Source organism: Dromiciops gliroides, chromosome 2 (assembly GCF_019393635.1).
Source record: "Dromiciops gliroides isolate mDroGli1 chromosome 2, mDroGli1.pri, whole genome shotgun sequence".
Lineage (NCBI taxonomy): Eukaryota > Metazoa > Chordata > Mammalia > Microbiotheria > Microbiotheriidae > Dromiciops > Dromiciops gliroides.
The window spans coordinates 666492769-666518110 of record NC_057862.1 but is presented as its reverse complement, the minus strand read 5'-3'; the positions used below and the strand labels follow the sequence as shown (position 1 = coordinate 666518110).

The following is a 25342-nucleotide window of genomic DNA, read 5'->3' as shown; positions in this document are numbered from 1 at the left end:
GTGATTTTATTGTTTGTCTGCTCCGGGGCGGGGGGGGGGGGGGGGGGGGGGGGGGTGCCTGCTGTTGGGCTGCTTTGTTAGCAGGGCCTTTCTGTTAGCAAGTTCTGCAGGAGTAATTTTGTTTCCAGTATGCCCAGGTATAGGGGCCCTGCTTCTGGGTTGCTAAGGTGACCAAGTCCCTCTGCCAGCAGGCCCTGGAAGGGTAATTTTGTTGCAATCTGCTGAGGGTTGGAGCCCTCTCATGGCTGGTTTGCCCTGGAAAGAGTCTCTGCTGGGAGGTCACAGGGGTGGGAACTTGAAGTTGATCAGTCTTAGGCACAGCTTCACTGCTGGTCAGCAGTGGTGTCAAAGCCTCCCTGGTGGTCTCTGCTAGCTATGGGGTGCCTGGGCCCAGGGAGCTACTGGTTTGCAGATGGGGGGAGCTCCATGGTGATTTGCCCCAGGCTCAGAGCCCTGCTTCAGGCCCCCTGCTGTGAGCCCAGAAACTGCTGCTCCTGAACCTCATTTCCCTCCCAGCCAGGTAAGACAGAGACCTTTCCTGCCAGACTGGAAGGCTGCCTTCCTGATCCTGGAACTATTCAGAGGCAGTTTTCTGTTGGTTTGGAGGGGAAATTTCAGAGAGCTCCAGAGGGTTGCTTCCTCACTTGGCCATCTTGGCACAGGAATTCATCCAGCATTCTATTCACTATGCCCTATTTTTTTTTTTGAATGCATGCAATCTTTAAAGGTACTGAATTTTCATTGTAAAAATGAACAAATACAATGTGTGACTATTGGTTGTGTCATTTCAACATCTGCTTGAACACTTCCACTTGTAGAATACTACTTTGAGAAACAACCTGTTCTATTGTTGGGCATCTCTAATTATATTTAGTGGAAATCTGCCCCAGTGTCCTTGGTGGTGGGGAGAGGACAGATGAACATAATCTCAAATCATTGTGAAAGTACTTTAAAGACAACTATCATATTTGACCTTCCCCAGACTGTGCTTCCCTTCTCTAGGCAAAATATTTTTGGTTCTTTCAACTTTTTCTCATGAAAACTGATTTTCAGACTCTTCACCATCCTGGTTGTTTCCCATTAAGTTTATAAATCTCCTTTAATGTCCCACCCCAAACCGTATGTAGTGTCTTTAACATAGTTTGACCAATACAGTTTATGTCAGGACTGTTATTTTGATTTGGAAATTATACATGATTAGGGTTTTTTTTTTTTTTATAAAAGCATTATAAGATTTCTAGTTTCAAATTTTTCCACCTCCTCAAGACAGCAAGCAATCTGATATAGGTTATCTATGTGCAATGCATGATTAGTTTTTGAAGATACTTCTTAGCAGCAAAGTCAAAATGTGGTTTCATTGATCTTGTAGTAAAATAAAATTCCCAAATCTTTCCCATGAAGTTGTGGTCACATCTCTCTGATTCATATTTAGGTTTTTGAACCTGTATTTCCATTGTACTTATGATACACACGTGTGTGTGCTGACAACACATCAGATTTGATGATGACACAAAACTGAACTAATATGTTGGACAGCAGAATTTAGATGAATAAAGATCTGGACAGGCTGGATTGCTGGACAACAGCTAACGAGGTGAAATGGAACAGAAATAACTCAGCTTGAGTTTAAGCCTGACTCTCTCATCTATTAGTTTTTGTCATTCAGTTATGTTCCACGTTGTGAACCATAGCATACAAGTGCTATCTCTGCAGTGCTGGCCAATATGATTCTTTGGCAAAGGTACTGGAATGGTTTGCCATTTCCTTCTCTAGTGGATTAAGGCAAAGGGGGTTAAGTGACTTGCCCAGGGTCACACAATAAGTGTTAGAGGCTAGATTTAAACTCAGGTCTTCCTGACTCCAGGCCCAGTGCTCTGTCCACTGAGCCACCTAGTTGCCTTTTAGCCATTAGCTATCAAAACTTACTAGTTTTCTGCCATAATCTACCTTGATAAGAATCGCTTCTCTGTCTTCATTTGGAGTTGTTCGGTAAAAGTGTTTTAAGTTCCTGCTCAGTGTGCCCTAAAATGTATGGAACTTGCACCTGTAACCTGTCTTTGTGAGTCAGAGAACAATGCAGTGCCACGGGCCAAAGCCTGAGAAGCCTTGATGTGTAGATCTCATACTCAGATGTCTCTGTGATCTTATCCATTTGGGAGTTCCTGTAACAAAATAGATTGATTGCAAATCATCCATGCTTGCCAGCACTCTGTGACTATGCTCCATGTGCTCCCCAACATTTGTCACAAAGGATCCTCCATTGTGCTGGAGGTGAGGGCCCTCCTGACCCCGTGGGGATGACAAGGAGCACCCCTTTCACCCACTTTCTGTCATATAAGTATTGGATGGCATACTGCAATGCCTGATCCTCAGAATTGCTCATTGGTGGTCTTCTTTAGCCTGCTCGTGCCAAGAGAGCCACCGACAGACAGGCAGACAGAAATGTATCCCAGAACAACAGGAATTGGAGGGGAACTCAACAGCCACCTAATTCAGCTCACACCTGGACAGGAATGCAGCTAACTGCCATTGCTCACTCTTTCCTTAGGGGCTAGTGAGAAGGAGCCTATTCTCTCTCAAGGCAGCCTGCTCCAATTTTGAGTGCCTCTAATTACTAATGAAGGTTTACTTTCCTTACATCAAGCAGAACTCTGTTTTTCTTCTCATTCTGTGTATTGCACATAGAACAAGTCTAATTCCTGTTCCATGTGAGAAATTACTATGTGGCCCGAAGTCTTCTCATCTCCAAGCTAAACATCCCTGAGTCCCATCACCAGCCTTGGCTATATAACTTGAAAGAAAACTGAGGGGAAATGTTCTAATCACAGGGAGAGGCCCGTGACAGGTTTTTTGAAAAAAACATTTTGCTACTTAATTGTGCAGTAACCAGGGAGGAATTCTTTGTGAGAGAGGACACTTATCAGATGGAATCAGTAATCTCACCTGCATTTCATGGGGCAGTTGCCCTCTGATCCCATGTGCTTCCAGAGACTAGGATTTCCATGAAGCTCACTTAGGTCATGCCCTTCTATGACCGGCACTGGCAGTTTCTAGATGAGATCTTTTCCTTTTTTTTTTTTTCACCAAGAATGACTTTGCCCACACACAGGTTTTTAATTTCTGAAATCCCTTGAGGCATCATTTCTCATCATGGTTTTTATTCTTCTTCTGAGATGAGTAGTCAGATGATGGAAACAGCGCCCAACCATTAGTGGAACGGAGTTCTAATACTGCTCTTATAGTTAATCCGTCGTGTGCTTTGGGGCAATGAGAAGATTCCATTTTGGATGATGTGGCTCCTCTCAGAATGCCCCAAGCAAGTGGTTTCTCATCACTTCCTGAATAAAGTTTAAATGATTTATTCTGCCACGTTGGCCTCACCTACCTTTTCAGTTCCTTACTGCTATTTCTTCATATATTCAACTTTCTGGGAAAACTGGACTACTCTTTTCCTCCTGCTCCAGTGATAGCCTCCCTTGTTGGAATATTTGCTCTGGTGGTTTTCCCATGCCTGTCACTGACCTCTCTTCTCCCCCCCCCCCCCTTACAGGGATTTCTCCCCTCTACATAGTTTTTTCTTCCTTATGCCATAGTTATTTGCATCCTTGTCATTCCTGATTGTAGGCTCCTTGAGATCAAGTTTATATCTGATCTCTTTTGTTTCCACCAATCCTGGTATATAATAGGCATTTAATAAATGTTGATGGAGTGAAGCTGAGCACCCTTCAACCTTTAAATTTCTGTGATGGGGCAGCTAGGTGGTGCAGTGGATAGAACACCGGCCCTGGATTCAGGAGGACCTGAGTTCAAATCCAGCCTCAGACACTTGACACTTACTAGCTGTGTGACCCTGGGCAAGTCACTTAACCCCAATTGCCTCACTTTAAAAAAAAAAAGAAGAAGTAAATTTCTGTGATCACAAAGCTGTTCTTACAGAAGTATTCTCAGTTCTTTGGGATATTGGGCCTAAGTTTCCTTTCCTGATCAAATGGCAAAAGTAGGTTGTTTGTGTATATGTTGTTATACTTTTTTTTCCATTAGGAGGAGAATTGCCTTATGTTTGTGTGGATTTTTCGCAGAAATATTCAAGTATCTGCTTGAAAGTGAATAGTTTTATAACGATTTTTGGCCTCCAGGTTATACTGTTGTGTCTGCAGGTTACTTCATTGGTTTACAGTGAGACTCTAGCTTTTGTTTTGATTTGAGAAAAAGACAAATGAGATTGGCTGGTTTTGCCCAGTTCTCTCAGCTGAGGGCTGAGAAGTACTTTGTGGCTAGTTTGCTTTCAGTGTTCTGGTGTGATGTAAGTAGGGAATGCAGGACTTGCTGCTGTGGAATCCCCATTTTCAGGGCCTGGACCTAGGGGTAGAGATATTGTGGAAGTTCTTTGGTATCTGGAATTCCTTGAGGAAACTCCCCCTAACAATGCAAATCAGCACTTTCTCTTAGACCTTAGGTGGAGGCCTAGAAGTTAACTTAGCCTGGCTCACTTGGGGAGGGAGAGAGAAGGGGTGTGTGTGTGTGTGTGTGTGTGTGTGTGTGTGTGTGTGTGTGTGTGTGTGTGTGTGTGTGTGTGTGTGTGTGTGTGCGCGCGCGCGCGCGCGCTAGAGACTGCACTTAAACCTAGTCTGATGTTGAGGACAGAATCCACTAAGCCAAGTTATCTTTCCTTTTGGAGGAATGGGAAGAGAATAACCCTTCCCTGTGACTTTTGGGAGATAGGACAGAGAAAAACAGTTGCAGGAAAGGCAGACATGTCTTGATTGGGTGGGAGGAGTAGACTTAAGGGGAAATGGGCAGGTCACCTTTCTCCTGGGTCTCCCTAGTAAATGCGCATTCCTGTCATCAGTTCTATCACTGCCTGCTTACTATACCTGGAAACATCATAGACCCTAGAAAACAAAAACCAAATTACGTTCTTGTTTCAGACGGGGTGATGTCCTTGTTCAGCTGTTGTCCAGGTCTTCTCCCTTGGGAAAGAGAGGGGAAGGAAACAGATGATTGCTCATAGGATTATGGATTTAGAGATGAAAGAGACATTAGAAGTGATATAAGGGGCAGCTGGGTGGTGCAGTGGATAGAGCACCAGCCCTGGAGTCAGGAGGACCTGAGTTCAAATCCAGCCTCAGACGATTGACACTAGCTGTGTGACCCTGAGCAAGTCACTTAACCCCAATTGCCTCACCAAAAAAAAAAAAAAAAAAAGAAGTGATATAGTTCAACTCCTGGTTTTATCCAGTCTCATGGATAACAGACATTTGTAGAGCACCTTAAGGTTTGGACTTTCCACACGTCAATCACCTCATTTTGTCCTCACAAGAACCTTGTGAAGTCGGTTCCATCATTATCCCCATTTTACAGATGAGGAAATTGGGGCTGAGGGAAGTGACTTGCTCAGGGTCACACAGCTGGTTAAGTTCCTGAGGCTGGGTTTGAATTCAGGTCACTCTGACTCCGGGTCCAGTGTTCTGTCCATTGACCCACCTAACTGCTCCATAATTGGTCATAGGAGCCTAGATGCGGAGCTGGACCCTTTTGTTTTACAGATGAAGAAGCTGAATGGCAGAGTTAGGATTTGAACCCAGACCCTCAGACTCCAAATCTAGTGCTCTTTCTACCGTATAAGACAGGAATTGTTTAGGTTTTCGTGTATGGTATGTGAATTAAATCTCTGCTTTCGTAAGTGTTTAATGTGACAAATATTTGTTTAGATCGCACATACTATGATAGCAACTACAAAGATTATCTTCTCCTTCGAGGACCATCCCTTCTTTTTTATTTATTTATTTTACTTGGCGGAGCAGTGAGGGTTAAGTGACTTGACCAGGGTCACACAGCCAGTAAATGTCAAGTATCTGGAGTTGGATTTGAACTCAGGTCCTCCTGACTCCAGGGCCAGTGCTTTAGCCACTGTACTACCTAGGTGCCCCAAGGAGCATCCCTTCTACTGGAAAGTGTAGCATGTACATAAATGAGTAATCACAACTTAATGTGAGAGACCATTAAAAACTAGGGGAAGAAAAGAAGACATCCTAGAGAAGGTAGCACTGACTCTGAGGCCTGAAGGAAATCAAGAATTCTTAGCATTGGAGGTCAGTCACTAAGCACCTACTATGTGCCTCACACTAGAGATAAGCATTGGAGATACAAAGAAGGCCAAAAAAAACCCCCAAAACAAAAACCAAACCAAAACCCATGCTCCAAAAGACCTCACAGTTTAATGGGGGAGGCCGTGTGCAAACAACTATGTACAGGATGAATTAGTAGTGACTAATTGGGGTGGCTATGGTTATGGATGACTGAGAAAGGCTTCTTCTACAGAAGGTGAGATTTTAGCCGGGACTCAGAGGAACCCAGGAGATCAGGAGAAACAGAATTCCAGGTGTGGGGAATAGATCAGTTAGATGGACTGTTTTATGTGAGGAAAGGCAAGGAGGCCCGTGTCGCTGACGAGAAGTCAGGAGAGAGTGCATTCCTGGCATCCGAGATGACTTGTGCACAGAGCAGGGAAGAGCTGTTCCCATTTGGAAGGCAGAATAGGGCAAGGAGATCGATGTGTGAAATGAGCCTGGACCAGATAGATGGGAGTGTTAAAAGACAGGATTAGGAGCTCTTATTTTAACTGAGGAAGCATGGGAAGCTATGTGAAGGATTTCAAGTGATGAAGTAATGGAGGAATACAAGTGATTTGGGCAGTCGTAGGGAGGCTGGGCTAGAGAGGAGAGATATTAAATGCTAGGAGGTCAGTTATTAGCAGGTGATTATGTTAGCCCAGAGGAGAGGTGATGAGGCATGGCCCAGAGTGCATGAACACAGAGAAAGAAACAGGTGGAAGCAATGTGGTAGGATTGACCAGACTTGCTACCTAATTGTATATAAAGTGGAGGGTGAGAGCAGAGACAGGGTTACAAACCAGGGTGATTGGGCACATGCTGGAACCATAGGTTCTGAACTGAAGAGGGTTATGTATAACCTTGTTTTTTACATAAAGAAACTGAGGCCCAGAGAGGTGACATCATTTCCCCATCGTTTTAGTGGGAGAAGGTGGCAGTGCAGGTGGTAATGTGGTGTATAGTGGAGGTAGAGGCCTTAGGCTTGTATTCTGCCCCTGGCATTTATCTCGTGTCCTTGGGCAAGGCATTTGATGTCTCTGGGCTTTGGCTCCTTAGATATGAAAGACTCTGAGGTCTCTCCCAGCTCTAGATCTATGATTATGTGAGCAATAGAAGTGGGGGAATTTAAAGAAGAGGTGAGTGTAGGAGAGAGGGGTTCTGTTGGGGATTTTAGTCTGCTGTGCCATTGGCACAGTCACTTGAAGAGCCGGTCAAAGAATTCCAAAGAGATGAGTTTATGTTTGGTCTTAGAGATAAGAGGAAAAGACTGGAGTTGGAGTGGCATACAGTGACATGGTCAAACCTGTACTCTGTTAGTGTATTTGCTTTTCCAGAACTTTATAATCTGTCCCTCCCACAATCTCTTCTCCTCCCTTGAACACCAACAAACAATAATAACAATAACAAAAACTTGAGAAACAAAACCCTCCTGATAAACATATACACATACACTACATACAGCAAACAATTCCCACATTCATCATGCTCAAAAATGTATGGCTGAGGGGCTAGCTAGGTGGCACAGTGGATAAAGCACTGGCCCTGGATTCAGAAGGTCCTGAATTCAAATCCAGCCTCAGACACTTCACACTATCTGTGTGACCTTGGGCAAGTCACTTAACCGTCATTGCCAGGTTCCCCCCCCAAAAAAAAAGCGGGGGGGGGGCAGCTAGGTGGCGAAGTGGATAAAGCTCTGGCCCTGGATTCAGGAGGACCTGAGTTCAAATAAGTCCTCAGACACTTGACACTTATTAGCTGTGTGACCCTGGGCAAGTCACTTAACCCCAATTACCTCACCAAAAAAAAAAAATGTATGTTTGAGTTTTAGATTCATCACCTCTCTGGTGAGGGGGCCAGTGGTATCATCTAGCTAGACTAGGGGCTCAGTGTTGTATTAGAATTCTAAAGTTTTTTCTGTAATGTTATAAAAATTGTTCTAGTTTAGTATACTTTTCTTTGCCTCAGTTCATAGATATTTTCCAACAGCATGAACTTTATTTTTTTTTTTTTTTTGGTGGGGCAATGAGGGTTAAGTGACTTGCCCAGGGTCACATAGCTAGTAAGTGTCAAGTGTCTGAGGCTAGATTTGAACTCAGGCCCTCCTGAATCCAGGGCTAGTGCTTTATCCACTGCACCACCTAGCTGCCCTTCATAGATATTTTCCCAGCTTCCTCTGAAACAATCCATTTCTTCATTCCTTATGGAACAATAATATTCCACTGTATTCATGTGCTATAATTTGTTTAGCCATTCCTCGAAAGGAAGACTTCCTATCCTTCCATCCAGTTTCCAGTTTGGGGCTATTGTCACCATAAACCTTTTCTTTTCTTAGATCTCTGAGGGATAGTTGGGTCCAAGGGTTTGCATAGTTTAGTAACTTTGTGGACATAGTGAAAGGGAGCAGAAATATATGACACTTCAAATTGCTTTCCAGAATGGCTAAACTAATTCACAGCTCCATGAGCCATGCACTAGTGGGCCTGTTTTCCTGCAGCCCCTCCAACATTTGTCATTTTTCTCTTGTGCATCTTTGCCAGGCAAGCAGGTGTGAATTGGAACTTTTGAGATGTTTTAATTTGCACAAATTTGCACTTTAGGAACATCATTTTGGCTGTTGAGTAGAGGATAAAAGTGGGGAGAGATTTGAGGCATGAAGACCAATTAGAAGGCTACTGGAAGAATCAAACTTAGCGGTTATGTGGGTCTGAACTAGGATTTGGCTGTGTAAGTGGAGAGGAGGATACAGATGAAAGATGTTGTGGAGATAGAAACAACAAGATTTGGTAACTGATTAGATGTGTGAGGTGAGTGATAGAGAAGAATCACAGACGACACTTAGATTTTGTACCTGGGTGCAAAGGATAGTGGGCCTATTAACAGGAATAACACAGGCAATTAATAAAAGTTTATTGTATTGCAACAGTAAAGGAGGGGGGTAGGTTTGGGGGCTAGAAAAGATTTCAGAGGATTCAGAGGAAAGGTGGGTAGGATCCCATAGAGTAAAATACTATAGAGGAAGTCAGGCCAAGTGGAATGGGAAACTTAATAAAGTTTCGAACACCCAAAGGGGAATAGTCCCAATGACAAGGAAAAATGAGCTATCTGAAGAGACAGATTAGATTTTTTAAATATATCTGCAGAAGACAGAAGCTATAAAAAATTCCACATTGCCCTAAGAATTATGTCAGGTGCAATAGCTACCAATGAGCCGAGTCTAGTGAGAAAAGCCTCTCTTTGATCCTCCTCTCTTCCTCATATATCTAATTTACCCCTCCTCCTTTCTTTTCTGTAGCTTTTCTATGACTCAGGCATAGATGCTATGCTGATCAGATTTGAAGGTAGCACACTACTAGGAGGGATACTATATGACAGTCTGGATCTTGAAAGGATCTTAAGGTTGGACTGATTAATATGATGAAATTTAATTAGGATAAATGTAAAGTATTACACTTGGGTCCAACCCCCCCCCCAAAAAAAAAAAAACAACAAAATAATCTTCAGTACAGGGTAGATTAGAGGGCAGTTTGAAAAAGAGCTCAGGTTTTCAGTGTATTGCAGTCCAAAAAGCCAGTACAGTCTTGGACTACACATTAAGCATCCAGGAGTAAAAGAGGTTGAAAGTCTCCCATGAGTGTGTCAGTCTGTAGTTTGTCCTAGTCAGATCAGATCTGGAGCATTATGGTCCATTCTGGGCACCAGTTTAAGAAAGGCATTCAGAACATGGATACTGACCATCTTTTGACAGGGACAGAGAAAGGCAACCAGTATGATGAAGGGCCTCCAATTCCGCATTTGAGGATTGCTTGAAAAAAGTGGCCACATTCAGCCTGAAAAAGAGAAGACCTGGGTGGGGGTGGGGGTGGGGGGGTGGGAGGGATGATGTTCTCTTCAAATATTTGACAGGCTGTCATAAGTAAGAGGTACTAGATTTACTCTGTTTGGTCCCAGGGGACTGAACTACTATCAATGAGTAGAAGTTGCCATAGAAGCACATTTAGACTTGATGTCAGGTGAAGACTTTCTAACAATGACAGCTATCCAAAAGGTAGAACAAACTGCATTTGGAGTAGTAGGATTCCTCCCTTATTAGAGGTGACCAAGCTGGGGGCTTGTCAAGTGTGTTGTAGAGGGAGGGTTGGTGGTTTTGGTTTTTTTGTTGTTGTTGTTTGCTTGTTTGTTTGTTAGGGTTAGAGTTCGACTTAGATGAGGGAGCATGGAATAGTGTGGATAAAGTGTTGGACTTGGAGTCAGAAAGACCTGACCTAAGTTCATCATTAGCTCTGTGACGCTGGCTCCAGGTCATTTGATTTCTCTCTAAAATGAGGGAGTTTGAAATGAAGTTATCTAGGGTCTCTTCCACCTCTAAGTCTCTTATCTCTGATCCTAGGTGGCCATTGAGGTAATTTCTGGTTCTAAAATTCTTTGGAAAAGGTGGGTTTAGAGCAATGTTAGGGAAGTTGGCAAATGAGAAAATATCTAAGAAGGGTTCACAGTGTTATTTAATAGAAAAGCACTGGAATAGTCAGAAGTCCTGGATTTGAATTTTGCCTCTGCTATTTGCTAGCATTTTGATCTTGAGCCAATCACTTAACTTCTTAGTGCTTCAATTTCCTCATTTGCAAAAACTAGGGGGTTAGACTAGATGTTTTCTAAGGTTCATTCTTGTTCTAAATTCTGTGGTTTGGTGACCCTAATAGTAGTTTGGAAAGTTTTAGAGAAATCGAGGACAGGTTGAGGATTGAAAAAAGACCTTTAGATCTAGCAGTTAAGAGATTGTTGGCATCCTTGAGAGAACAGTTTTAGTAGTGTGGTGAGTTGAGAAGCCTGATTGTAAGGAGTTGAAAAGTAAGCTCTGAGAAGTGAATGGAGGATGAAGAAGAGACAAGGAGAGTAAACAGCTTTTGTAGGAGCTTGGCAGTGAAAGGAAACAGATGTAAAGTGTAATAGTATGAGAGGATGGCAGGGCCAAGTAAAGAGCTTTTTAAAGGGGAGAAAGACCTGGGCACCTTCATGGGTGTTAGGGAAGGAACCAGCAAAAAAGTAAAGCTGAAAGATGTGAAAAGCATTGGCATTGGGATTGGGATTAGCAAGAGAAAAGGTGATGTTGAGGTGGGTTAAGACCCGGCATAGAGGAAATGAAGGGACCCATAACAGTTTGCCTCATTTCCCCTCTCCCCTCCCCATTAATGTAATAAGGTTCTCAGAGTAGAAAATTGAGGCTGGCTGGCCTCTTACACATAGCCAAGATCTCCTGCCCTTTGGGGGTGCTGGATTTGTACTCAGGCCCTCCTGAATCCAAGGTTGGTGCTCTATCCACTGCGCCACCCAGCTGCCCCCAGTACTCTTTTTTTTTTTTTTTTTCAGGGCAATGAGGGTTAAGTGACTTGCCCAGGGTCACACAGCTAGTAAGTGTCAAGTGTCTGAGGCCGGATTTGAACTCAGGTACTCCTGAATCCAGGGCCGGTGCTTTACCACTGCACCATCTAGCTGCCCCCCCCCCCCCCCCAGTGCTCTTAATGTGTATGTATAGCCATCCTAATTGAAACTTTTGTTTCCAGAATTCAACAAGTAGGCTGGTAGTGCCTACTACAAAGCACTGTGACCGTGGGGATACTGAGGCACAAGGGAGGCAGCCCCTTTTCTCCAGGAGGGAAAAAATGCTAAGGGGGGGCCTCTAAGGAGGGTCAGGATTTGAGAGGGGCTGATGAGGAAGGAGTGTGTTCCAAACTGGAAAGGTGCGGTGCTCCTCTGCACTGAAGGGTGGATGTGCCAAGTTGATTTGGGGTAGCAAGCAGCTAGGTGACTTGAATAGAAGATGGAGTGTACACATGGAAGTGCTGTGGAATAAGGTTGGAAGGGAACCGGACTGTGGAGGGGCCATCAAAGCCAGAGTCACTAGGGAACAAGCACTGAAGAGTGATGGGGCTGGACCTGAGCCAGAGAAGCCTGTGAAATGGTACCAACATTTCCTATTGTAAACACGTCCAAATATAATTGCTACGTAGTGATGTTTTATATCTCTATTTAGAACGGCATTTTTTTTTTTGGAGATTTTAGCTGTAAATGGGCAAAGACTCATCCAAATACCTTTTCTATAAAATTCTCCTTAAACTTCTCTGTGTCCTTATTAGCAGAATGGTTTTTGGAGTAGATTAGTGACTAGGGACGTGGAGAAGAGCCTTCTTACTGTGAGCTCTAGATTATCACCATGTTCACTAGACCTATAGTAGTAGTCTTGGTGATAAGAAATGAACTGTCCAGTCACATTGCTGAGCTACTTCTCAAAAATTATACTAATGTAAAATTACTGGGTTTTGTGTTATAGAATGTGGTGCAATGGAAAGAGCTGATTTTCGAGGTCAGAGAACTCTGACCTGGCTTCTCACCCTGGTTCTGCTGGGTCATCTTGGCCTAGTCTCATAATCTTTCATTTGCTCACATGCAAATCAGGGAGTTTCGCTAAAATGATCTCAAAAGTCCACCCCAGCTCTAAACCCTATCATGCCAGTGTTAGAAAATAATTATTAATAATTAATTTCTTCAGGACCCAGAGACCTAATTTTAGTCCTTTCTCCCCCCTCCCCACTGGAAAATCCAGTTCTGGAGGAATTTAGCTAATCTCTGGGACCAACCCAGGTGAACAAAAGAAATGGAGATAGACTCTTTTGTCTAGCTAAATTGAGTTGATGGGATTAAACTGCACCTAAACCTGGATTTCACCTTTTGCCTGGGGGTCTCTCTCATTAGGTTATTAGTTCCGTGGGTAGAGCTCATTTTAATTTGGACCACCCTCAGGTCATGTCAACCAATGGAATTGAATTGCTAGCCAATTAGCTTTGTTCTGTGTGTATCAAAAGAGGATAAATACCCCTGGACCGTTCGAAGATCTCCATCTTGGCTTCCTGTACCCTCTCCTTTTCCTCTGAATGCCGTTGGCTCCCTTGGCTCTGAATGCGGCCCCTTGGAGCGTTCTCTCCACAGTGTAGGTAACGTAGGCCTTCTGAACTCTCCTTGAGACCATGTGCTGTGTCTCTGAGAAAGGGACTTTCCATGTGGTCAATTCTTTACTGGTATATATGATATTAATGAATAAATGATTACTGCCAAAATGGGGGCATGTTTGTTAAAGCCCAGTTTAGAGCAATAATTTTAGAAAATACAGTGCTGCTCTAAATAGGGAGAAGGAGGGAGGGAGGGAGGGAAGAGGCTTCATCATGACAGACTTTGTAAAGGCCGTTGCAGAGGCCAGTGGTGAATGCTGTGTTCAGAGACCTGTACAACTGGACTGGACCTTAGGATGCAGGAAGGGGAATAAGCTGTAATAAGTCTGGAAAGGTAAATTGAGACCATGTGGTGAAAAGATTTACATTCCAGAGGATTTCTATTTGGTTCTAGAGGTGATAGGAACACTTGGGATTTCTGGAGTAGGGTAGTAGCATTGTCCAAATTGTGCTTTGGGAGTTCTGTGAAGAATGGATTGGAGTCTGGAGAGACGTAAGGCTGGGAGACCATTGGGAGACTATTGAAATAGTCCTAGTAGTGAGGGGTTGCTGAAGGCCTTGATCTAGTGGCTATTTCAGTGTAGGATCAAAGACAAGAGGTAATTCCTTGCTAGAAAACTTCAATGAATACTTATTGCTGCAGAAGAAAATCCTTAACCTGGCATTCAAGATTGTATAAAAACTGGCCCCAGTTTACCTTTACAACTGGTCTTATGACTCTGCTCCCTAACATGAATTTCCTGCTCTAGTCAAGCTGATAGTCTCATGCTCCCTACCTAGCCCCTCCTTCCTCAGAGACCGTTTGCCTTCTACCTCTTTGTTCTGTAAAGTCTTCTGTTCTCTTAATTGTTATTCTTTCCTCCCTCCAGAGAACACCAGTGGGGCACGTATTTGCTTATACTGCTACTTGATACTTAAAGATTGCTTTGTATCCTTAGTTATCTTGATTGTGTATACATGTCTTGTTTAAACAGATAGTGTCTTAAGAAATTAGTTATATGCTGCTTTCTGTCTTCTTCCCTTACTTTCTCCTTACTAGCATTATGCACAATTAGGTGCTCAGTAAATATTTGCTTATTGATTAACCCTACTCAAAGGATTTTTGTATACAAAAGAAAATTAGACATAAGAAAAACTAAATGGAGTTATGTCAGAAGTAGTATAGGGTGCCCCCCAATACTCTTCATTCTGGCTCTTATTACTCTATATGTAGAGTTGGGCAATAACATGATACAATATTTAGGTCAGATAGTAATATGCAAAAAGTCTAAAAGAAAATGTGTGTCCAGTACAACTTTTCTACATCAATTAAGGTAAACAAAAGCCAAGGAGAGTGGTGAACTGCAGATAGTTTGTTTCCCATGTGACAGCTGTAGATATGAGAACTGTTATGAACCCCCATGGCTTCAAATTTGGGTGTAATTGATTGGAATGTTGCTAAAACAGTATTGGGGATTTGATTTTTCTTTCCTGTTAAAGCATTTTAGTATTACTTTAATTTTTTTTTAATCCTGGATATCTCCAGAAATTGTTGGCTGGCTATATTCCTTGAAGTGGATTGGACCTCTCTTTGGATTGCTCTGTATGTGAAATGATGACAAAGTTTATCCATTCTCTGAGATCACTATACACTAACCTTCATGTAGTGCTAGGTTCCTGTTTTAGGAACTCTGTGCTTTATAGTCTCCAAATGCCCAGCGGTCTTGCAGTGTTCTACTGTAGACAGTTGGCGTAGGTGGTGGCATTTATGAAGGAATGGATGGTGTCAGCAGAGGTGGAACCTCATCTGTTGGAGGTCTCCTCTTGCCAAGATGAATGTTGGGAATCTGATCACATACTACTGCCTTCCAGCCTACCACCCTTTTATAATACTGAACTAACAACTCAGCTTTGAGTTTTCTGGAACATTTACTAGTTTTATATAAGCATTAGGGACCTTTTTAGTCCTTGGTGCCATCAGCAATATATAATAGCTAGGCTCTGGTTGTCACTGGATGGCACAAACTATAACTGAAGAAAAAAGTTCATAGGATTATGATTGGAGTAGGAAGGGTCTTCAGAGGTTATGTGGCCCAACACCTTCATTTTACAGATAAGAATGCTTAAGCCTAGGAATTCCCACAGAGTAAAATCTGATTTTTGAGTCAACTCTAGTATTTGTAAGTATTTATTATTTAAAATCCAACTTGGTATAGCTTTTTGGACTATACTAGAAGTAATACAGGGCAATGTGAGCCTGGGCTGGGCTGGGCTTGGAATCAGGAAGATACGGGTTCATATCCCACCTCTGAGGTGTACTTACTTGTCTCATATCATAAGATTGTGGTTTTTGAGCTAAAGGGGCCTTTTGAGGTTCAATTCTCATCTTATTAATGAAATCCAAGAAGTTGTGAATTCCCCATGGTCATAATACTAAGTGGCAAAATTAAAATGACAGCTCGAGTTCTCTGACTCCTAACCTGCCTAGCTCTCTGCTGTACCGCATTGCCTTTCCATTGGGTTAGAAATACTATTGGTAATTTGTCAGTCAGAAGAAGGTATTGGTAGATTTCATTGACTACATGGCTATTATAGCTCCATCCTGAAGTCGTCTTGTATCCATATTGGGGAAAGAGAGAGTATCTCCTCAGTTGCATGTTGCCACTCCTTTGTAGATGACTGCCAAACCTCTCCTTTCAGCCCCAGAATTCCTTCTAAAGTTAAAATGAGCATCTCCAGTTGCATTCAGGACTATCACCCCAAACTCAACATGCCCCAAACCTTGCTTATCTTTCCCCTTAAACTTGGGCTACTGCCCTCTGTCTTATCTGTCTGCCTGCCTGTCTCTCTATGTTTTTCACGCCATTTCTGTGCCACCACTATTTTAGCTGCTTTCACTTAAAAGCTATAGATGAGTTGCCAACCATGACAGTGTGCCAGACTCCAGAAATACAGAGGTAAAACTGAAACAGTTCTTATTCCCAAGGACCTTCTGTTCTGCTGAGGGTGATTCAACACACGTAACAGTAAGTAAATTAAAGAGAGATTGGAGAAGAGGACTAGCATCTGGGGGCAGCAGGGAAGATCAAGGTTTGGAAAGCAAAGATGGGGATCATTCACTCTTTCCAGGTACTGTGTAGGGGTGGGAAAAGTCCAAATGGTTCCTGCTCTCAAGGACTGTACATTGTGATGAGGAGACACGTATGTATAGAGAAGAAGGATGACAGTAGATGTAAAGCAGATAAATACAAGGCGCTAAGTTTGGCTAAGTCACACATAATGGACAATGAGGCTGGAAAGATAGGTTGGGGTCTGGATGTAAAGGTATAGCAAATGTGTGGAAGAAGGAGATGGAAGATTGATTTCTTGAATAGCTAGTAGGAGTGTAGTTTGGCTGGAGCTTAATGTTTGTGAAAGAGTAATGAGAAATGACTGAGAGTGAGTTAGACCCAGATTGTGGAGGCCTTGAAAGTCCCCAGCCGAAGTTCTTTTGAACAGGGAAATGACGTGGATAGTCCTTACCCTCGGAAGACTATTTCAGCAGCTTTGTGGAAGGTAGATTGCAGAGGCTAGAGAGCCAAAACCGGGAGGCTAGTTAGGAAGCTATTAGAATAGTCTGAGAGGGGGCAGCTAGGTGGCACAGTGGATAGAGCACCAGCCCTGGAGTCAGGAGGACCTGGGTTCAAATCCAACCTCAGACACTCGACACTTACTAGCTGTATGACCCTGGCCAAGTCACTTAACCCTCATTGCCCCTCCCAGAAACACAAAATAAAACAAACAAACAAAAAACAGAATAAGAGACATAGGCCAGGGCTGGGGAGGTGGAGGAGGAAGAGCTGCCGCCAGATGATGGAGCCCTGTGCCCATCTGCCCATGCCTCACTATACCAAGGGGAGAATAGCATGGACAATGTAGCTACAGCCTTCACAGTAGGACTGTTTGGAAACCTTAAGCCATAGAGACTTGACGTCAGGGGCAGATCAGTGATTGCCTTCCTAAAAAAAGTCCCAGGCACCCAGGAGAGTAGAATTAGTAGTGATGAGAGGCCTGAAACAAGGACGTTTTGGACTTCTGTAGGGGATCTTAGAAAGCCAGAGGACATGTATTTCTATGAGGAAATAGAAGGGGCAGCGCCCTCCTGCCTTCCCCACTGGCTCTAATTCTGCCAATACTGCAAGTGGGATGCTGCCCCCTGAGGGCTAATCTTTTGTACACCTTTCCAGTTATAAGGCATTACAAAAATGAGCAGATTCCATTTAAAATATTAATGAATATGGGGCAGCTAGGTGGCGAAGTGGATAGAGCACCAGCCCTGGATTCAGGAGGACCCGAGTTCAAATCCGGCCTCAGACACTTTACACTTACTAGCTGTGTGACCCTGGGCAAGTCACTTAACCCCAATTGCCTCACCCCCCCCCAAAAAAATATTAATGAATATCATGGCCACACACAGTAGGTGCTTAATTAATAAGTAATTGTTGCTTGATGGTTTCTGATTTAAGGTCAGTTGTCTCTAGTTCATAAAAAACTGCTGTACTACAATGATGAAGGATTTTAAGGTATAGAATAGTTTCAGCTAAGGAATATTAGTTTATTTGTTTTTTTTTTCTTTTTAAATGTTTTATTGATACTCTTTCCTTTAAAAAATACACATTCTTAGCACTTTCCCATAATTCTTCCTTCCCAATGGAACCCTCCCTTTTAAAACTAAGTACAGTCAAGCAAAATGAATCTACACATTGGTCATATCTCAAAATGTTTGCTTTACTCTGAACCTGTTAATCTGCCATGAAGTGTGAGGTCATTATTGTTTCATGGTCATGGTATAAATTATTCTCTTGGCTCTGCTTATTTTTGCTCCTGTGTTGGTTCATACAAGTCTTTATAAATTTTTCTTACTCAGGTTTTTACATAGGCTAAACTGAGAATGCCTTTAATTTCAAGTTGACTTGCTTTCCCTTATAGCTTCTCGTTTGATTTCTGATAGGGAGATTTTTTTTCTTCTTCATTTGACTTTTTTTTTGGTGAAGCAATTGGGGTTAAGTGGCTTTCCAAGGGTCACACAGCTAGCAAGTGTCTGAGGCCAGATTTGAACTCAGGTCCTCCTGAATCCAGGGCCTGTGCTTTATCCACTGTGCCACCTAGCTGCCCTCTTCATTGGACTTTAGCTCTATCGTTTGGCTCTCGGTTTGAAATTGCCCTAACATACTGCTGCTTCCCTCAACACAACCGGAAGAACTTTGCTTTGCCTAATCTGGTGTGATAAAGCTATATGATTTCACCATTGTGAGTATCCTCTCCATCATCTCATCTCAGATGGCAGCTCCTCCTGTATTGTTTTTGTCAGAGCTGTGCTGGTGTGCTCTGGAGCCACTTTGCTTTTTCCCCTTTTCTGCTACCTCAGGGCCTTGCCTCTCTGTTCCCTCTCCTACCTGTTCTCTATCTCTCCTTGTCCCACCCCCCAAGATGAAGTCCTTTCCATGGTTTGGATTGTGTTTTGCTTTTTTGCCCCTAGTGCTTAGCACAATGCCTGGCACATAGTATGTGCTTTAAAAAGATCTCTTGTCATTGTCCCCATTTCTCTGCTTTATACTTAATAAACCTTTTTTTAAAAGGTGTTGACTCTGGAAAGCATTTGGCAATCAAATCCCCTTCCTACCACACAATAGCACATATATTTTCATAGTGCCTATTTTTAGTATTATTAACTGTCTCAGTGATTCACAATGAAAAAAAAGACCCATCTTTTCAATACAATGTCCCTCTGATGGTACTGCATGGTTACAAGTCTGAGAACACCAGGCTCCAAGGAACCAAAATTGTAAATGATCCAAAAGACAATGAAAAGATAAATAATGGGGAAAAGTAGGTTGCCACATATTTCCTGTGTGGCCCCTATATACCATAAGTGACATAGAAGCTATCTCAGCAACAAGGTGTAATGGAAGAGTAGGTGGGATAGTCATATAATTGAAATGAGAGGTAATAGATGGATACAATCTGAGTGATCCTCCAGTGTCTAAGAAGTCATTCAATCAGGGAGCATTTATTAAGTTCTAATTAGATGCTAGGCACTTAGCTAGGCACTGATGATACAAAACCAAAAGTGAGACCAGACCTAGGGGAAGATTCCTTGAGCTAATCCTTTGTGAAGAAACTATTGGAGAATATTAGCAAGAATCACAAAGAATGAGGAAGGTCTTATGATCTGCCCTGATGGAAGAACTAACTCTGCTTATTCATGAAATCACAGATCCATTTAAGTAAAGAAGATTGCACATTTATATTGTAACAGAAACACATCATCTCCAAGAAAGACGAATATTATCTTCTATTCCACTTTCTCCCCACTTCTACCTTCATTAAATATCCATAATTACTTTCCTTGCTCCCAGTATTCTGTTTACCTCGCAAGAGCCCTAAGCATGTATTTGCTCCCAGTATTTGACTTTAAGAAGGGAGAGGGAGAACACTAGCTGCGAACCCTAATCCTAACCCTACCAAGCTAGACGCCATAGAGAGGAGTGATAATGGAGGAAGGAGAATGGCCCACTAATTCACAAGAGAGCTGGCAGTAAAAGTATTGCCCTCACCTGACTTGACTTACAGACACAAGGGAATGTGAGAAGTTTTTCTCAAGACAAGGAGATGCATTTGACATTAGAGGCACTGCTGAGACATGGTTGGAATCAGATCGGTGGCTAGCATGGTTCTAGAAGGGCTGCCCTTTTTTAGAAGGAGAAAATAGTTAAAGGGGTAGAGTAGCATGGAATATCATTTATTATTAATACTAATAGACATTTTATGGTACTTTAAAGCTTGCAGAGCAATTTACATACACTCATTTGAGCCTCACAACCACCATATGAGATAGGTTCTATAGGCATCATTATTCCTATTTACAGATAAGAAAACCTGAGCTCAGAAGGGATAAGTGACTCTTCCATGGTCACTCCAGTACAAAGTTGAAGGGGCAGGATTTGAAACCAAGTCTTCCTGACTCCGAATTCGAAAATGACTTCATTATACTGAGGAGAAAGTAGCCAGGAAGCAAAAAGGGTAGCATGGTGCAGAGCAGTTGGGCTTCAGTGGAGGCAGAACTAGTGCTGTCAACAATGTCATGGATCACCTGGAAAGAAAGAGGAAAGCGAGGAGTTCTAGAAACAGATGACTATGCACAGAGGCATGATATGATAAGAATGAGCAACTGCAGATAGCCACCCTGTGCTGGACTTCTCCCTGTCCAAACCAGAGTAGCTGATGATTTCTTGATTTGCCTTAATGAAAACTTCATCACTTTGAAGAAGGGAAATCAAGGCAAGGAATTTCCTTTCCAGTCTTGATTCTCATCAACAAGAAGGGAGCTAAATAAATGGGGTGTAAATAAATGATAGGAACCTTGGTAGGCAGAGAGAAGAGGGGGAAAAAAAATTCCTTAGAATTTGTGATACAGGTAAGGAAAGTTTGGGATAGTCTGATATCCATCCTACGTTTTGGAAGGGAAGATTTCAGACAGTTCTGAGAAAGGATCTGTATTATCCTATCCCCTGGTCTAAAGGATTAGGATCAATCAGTCTAAAAGGAAGAGGAAACTCAGGAATGAAATCCAGAAGACCCAAAGAGAAAGAATTCCAGCATAAAAGGAAAGAGGGGGTTCTTTAATAATACTAGTAAAGAATGCAGAGATTATACCTATTTTTAAAAAGAAATACGCAGAAGATGAAACCAAGGATAGGTAATGGAGTATGATTTTAATTTTAATTTGGGGGGGGGGGGGCAATGAGTGTTAAGTGACTTGCCCAGGGTCACACAGCTAGTGTGTGAGGCCAGATAAATCTTCCTGGCTCCAGATCTCATGCTCTATTCCTTGAATTACCTAGCTGCCCCCAAAAGAATAGTGTTGGGAGTGTGATAAAGCTCAGAATGAGCTGATTCTGTCTAGGAAAGCAAAAGAGAATAAAAAAATAATCTGGGTTTTAAAAATTGTTTTGGGGAAAAGAGGAGAATCCGAAAGGGATAGAATAGTTGGTCAGGGTTGCTTGGACAGTGATAACTGATAGCAGAGAAAAGGCAGAATATTCCCAATTACTAGTTTGTTTCTGTTTTCTCTGTGAAGAATGATCTTTGAACTGGAAAAGTCAGAACCAAAATGGCCAATAGAGAGTTGATACCCAAGAAAAGTATGAAGGTTGAAAGAAGTTTTCCAGGTAAACTTGATGAGTTTAGTCACCAGGTCCAGATGACGAGTAGCCTTCCTATCTATGTATCATCTGTCTCACAGAATGCTGGAAGAATTGGTGGGTAGGACTGCTGAGCCACTGTCAGTGATCTTTGAACTATTATGGCATGTGAGGGGGTATTGATAAACTTGAGAAGAGGACAGCAGAGATGATGAAGCATTTCTAGATCCTTCTATGTGAGCATCATTTGGAGGAACTGAGTATGTTTAGAGAAGACTGTTAGGCCCTGTGTGATTTAACCATTTCCCCCCCAGTAACATTAGATAAATGGTATGCTCAGCAAATTTGAAGATACCACAAAACTGCAGTGTATGGTGAATCTACTAGAAGACAAAGACCCAGGAAGATCTTAGGTTGGAATGTTACACTGAAATTCAGTAGGAATCAATATAAAGCTTTACACTCAAGTTCCAAAAAATCACCTTCACAAGTCGTGTACAGGATAAGGGAGGCGTGGCTAAACAGCAGTATTCTGAAAGAGATTATCAGGGCGGGGTGGTGGCATGTGAGTTCACTTCAATCTAAATATGAGTCAACAATGTAAAGTGGATGATAAAAAACTGAGAGAGAAGGTCAAGGAGAACCCACAAAGGCTTCTGGCAGGTGGTGGGGCCTTGGGTGGGACTTGAAAGAAGCCAGGAGGGAGAAAGTTCCAGGCATGACAGACAGTCAATGAGAAATTGAGTACTTTGGGAAACAGCAAGGAGGTCAATGTCACTTGATCAAGAGGAGAAGAGTGAGGTATAAGAAGACTGGAAAGGAAGGAGGGAAGGGACCAGATTATAAAGGACTTTAAAAGCCAAACAGAAATCTCTGTTTGATTCTGGAAGTAATAGGCAACCACTGGAGTTTATTGACTAGGAGAGTGACATGATGAGACCTGCATCTAGGTAAGTAAGATCCTTTGAATGACTTCTCTTTTGTAGCCAAAGTCCTAGAAAATGCTGTGTACTCTCTATTGTTTCCACTTCCTACACGCAATTTCCAGCACTTTTAACTTGGCTTCCACCCTCGTTAAACTGAAACTGCTTTCCCCAAGATGATCAATGATCTATTAGGGGCCAAGTCAAGGGCACGTGTCAGTCCTCTTCCATCTTGACTTCTTTCTAACTTGTGTGTGTGTGTGTGTGTGTGTGTGTGTGTGTGAGGCAATTGGGGTTAAGTGAGTCAGCCCAGGGTCACACAGCTAGTAATTGTTAAGTGTCCTAGGCTGTATTTGAATTCAGGTCCTGCCGAATCCAGGGCCGGTGCTCTATCCACTTCGCCACCTAGCTCTCCCCTCTCTTTCTAACTTTTGACACTGTTGACTACCCTCTCCTTGATAATGTCTCCTCTTGGTCCTCACCATATTGCTCCTTTGGTTTTCCTCCTACCCATATTGCAGGCCACTGCCCGGAGTCTTGTCTATTTATGAGCTCATATACACTCTTGGGTCTCATCTTTATGTAGATGACTCCCATATTTACATATCCAGCCCTGGGCTTCTGAGCTACTGTTTCACATCATTAACTGCCTACGGAATATCAAAAGATGTGTAGGCATCTCAAATTCAACTTGTCCAAAAGACAACTTCTTATTCACACCCAGGAAGCTCGTTATTGGGGTGATCTCATCCCTTAAGATTGCATCAGCCTTGGTACCCTCTGCCTCTGATTAGATGGGAAGGCCATGAACCCCAAACTTGGATTGAAGAGAGCTCTGTTCAGACACATCCTCGCTTCTCACCTGGGGTGCTTCTTTGGGCCCTCTCTGACTAACTTGTTGGCACCCTACCTCCCCTTCAGCTTTCCGCTTCCTTTTGTGTTTTGTCTTCCCCCATTAGATTTTAAGCTCCTGGAGAGCAAGAACTGTTTCTCTTTTCGTATTTGTATCCCCAGCACTTAGCACAGTGCCTGGCACATGATAGGTGCTTCTCCATTCCCTCCCCCAAACAAAAGGAAACCTTCCCTTGTCATCTATTTCTGTTAAGTCTGCCAGTTACCCACCACCTTGGAGTCACACCTACTTTTCTGTCAGTCACCCTTCATATCCAGTTAGTTTACCGGTCTTTCTACATTATACCAGCACCACACCTCCCCAGTCCGTCACCCAACTCCAGGCTCTTCTCCCCTTTCACCTTCACTGAGTGCAGCAGACCTGCTTATAACTGCTAACTGATTTCTCTGCTTTCAGCTTCCCTTCTTCCCTCTCCAGTATGTCCTCCCCACAGCTGCTAAAATGGCATCCATCCCCATCCTTAAGTGACTTGCCCAAGGTCACACAGCTAGTAAGTGTCATGTGTCTGAGGCCAGATTTGAAGCCCAGGTCCTCCTGAATCCAGGGCCAGTGCTCACCCGTGCCACCTAGCTGCCCCGCAGAATGATATTTCTAAAGCACAACGCTGAGCATGTAGCTCCTGAGTGCCTCTAGAATAACATACACATTCCTCTCGTTGATATTTAAAGCCCTTTGCTGTCTTTCCAGGCTCACCACCCTTAACTCCCCTTCACGCCCTCGTCCCAGCCTGGCCTGGCCCAGCCTGGCCTGGCCGGCCTGCTTGTGATCCTGCCTCCAGGGCATGCTGGCCTGGTAGGAGCTGGCCTGCTCCCTGAAGGCCCGCCTCCAGTACCGTCTCTTATAGGAAGCTAGCGTATTCCTCTGTAGGGTAGCACCTTCCCCCATGGAAATTCCTTTGGTTATTTCCTTCTCTTATATTAATGGGCTTTCTTTCCAGTACAGGGTTATCTTCTTAAGAAAAAGAGCTGCTTTGAGGTTTTGGTTTTTTCTCTTTATACCCACATAGCCCAATTCCTGGCACATAGTAATTAATTGAATTGAATTCAAATGATGGCTGAATAACTATTTGTTAATCATGCTGTTTAGGGTGGTCTTCAGTTACAGTTTGCACTAAGTCACTTCCAGTTTGGATGAGGTGTGATTCTCTCATTTAGAGAAACCCCCTTATTTTATATACTGTATGAATAAACTGAAGCCTAGGCAGGTCTGCATGTTGGCCAAGGGATCCCAGGTTCAGGAATCCTCCTGATAGTTTTACTTCCAAGTACAGGAGAGAATAAGAATGCCGAAACTCATGTGAAAAAGGTCCAGAGGGTTTTTAGGGACCTGAAAGTTCAATAGAATAGGCAGGCTGAAAAACAACGTAAGTCATAGGCTGCAGTGACAGAAGTCTATAGTCCCCAAAATGAGGCTGATGAAAATCTGCTGGGCCCTGCCCAGTTGCACCACACCTGCAGCATATTGTTCAGGTTAGGACACTAACAGGCTGAAGCAAGACCAGAAAACCACATCATTGAAAGAGCTGGGCTTGTGGAGCTTGTGGAAGGGAAGGGAGAGAAGATGACACATCACATCCGACTTCAGGTGTTTGGAGGGTTGTCGTGTGGGAGCAGGCATTAGAAAAAAATGGGTAGAGTTCAGCTGAATATATGAAAAAACTTCCTAACAGAACTGGGCAACATGCCAAGAAGGACTGCTCAGGAGATGGTGACTGGATAGGGATTCCTGCTCAAATGTGGGATAGACTCAATGACATGATCTCATAGAAACCTAAAGCAAGCCTTAGCTTGAGCAAGATCTTGTCTTCATTATGACTAAGTATGAAAAAATATTGACTGATTTTGAAAGACTTAGGCAGTCAGAATTGTAAAATTCTAACCATTTGGGAAAATTGAACCCATATTATGGAAAACACTGAGAATGGTAGCATAATAAGTAGGTTTCCATTCGAACAAGGGAAACTGATTAAATTTGACAGAAGTATAAGTATGACCCAGATCGAGTGAATTTCTCATTTATCCAAACTAATGGAGACACTGGGTTTATAACCTCTCCAGTCATCCTTGTGTCATTATTTCCCTCACCGCCCAGCTCCAACTAGTTGTTAAAGTCCTGTTGATTCTGCCCTTCCGGCCTATCTGGCATCATCCTCCTTTTCTCTATCTGGGCCAACACTTGTGCAGAGGAGGGGTGCAGAGTCAAAGAGCCATTTAATTAAATCTCTTCTTTG

The 25342-nt window shown here is 43.0% G+C and overlaps 1 protein-coding gene and 1 non-coding gene across 2 annotated transcripts in view; both read left to right on the top strand.

The window, feature by feature from the left end:
• KCMF1 (potassium channel modulatory factor 1) overlaps window positions 1-25342 on the top strand; it is a 112520-nt gene that overhangs the window by 29132 nt on the left and 58046 nt on the right. The gene's annotated exons all lie outside the window — the stretch shown is intronic.
• LOC122745100 lies at window positions 14701-14948 on the top strand. The gene has a single exon (XR_006355389.1). It is a non-coding gene; the product is annotated as a small nucleolar RNA SNORD17 (small nucleolar RNA).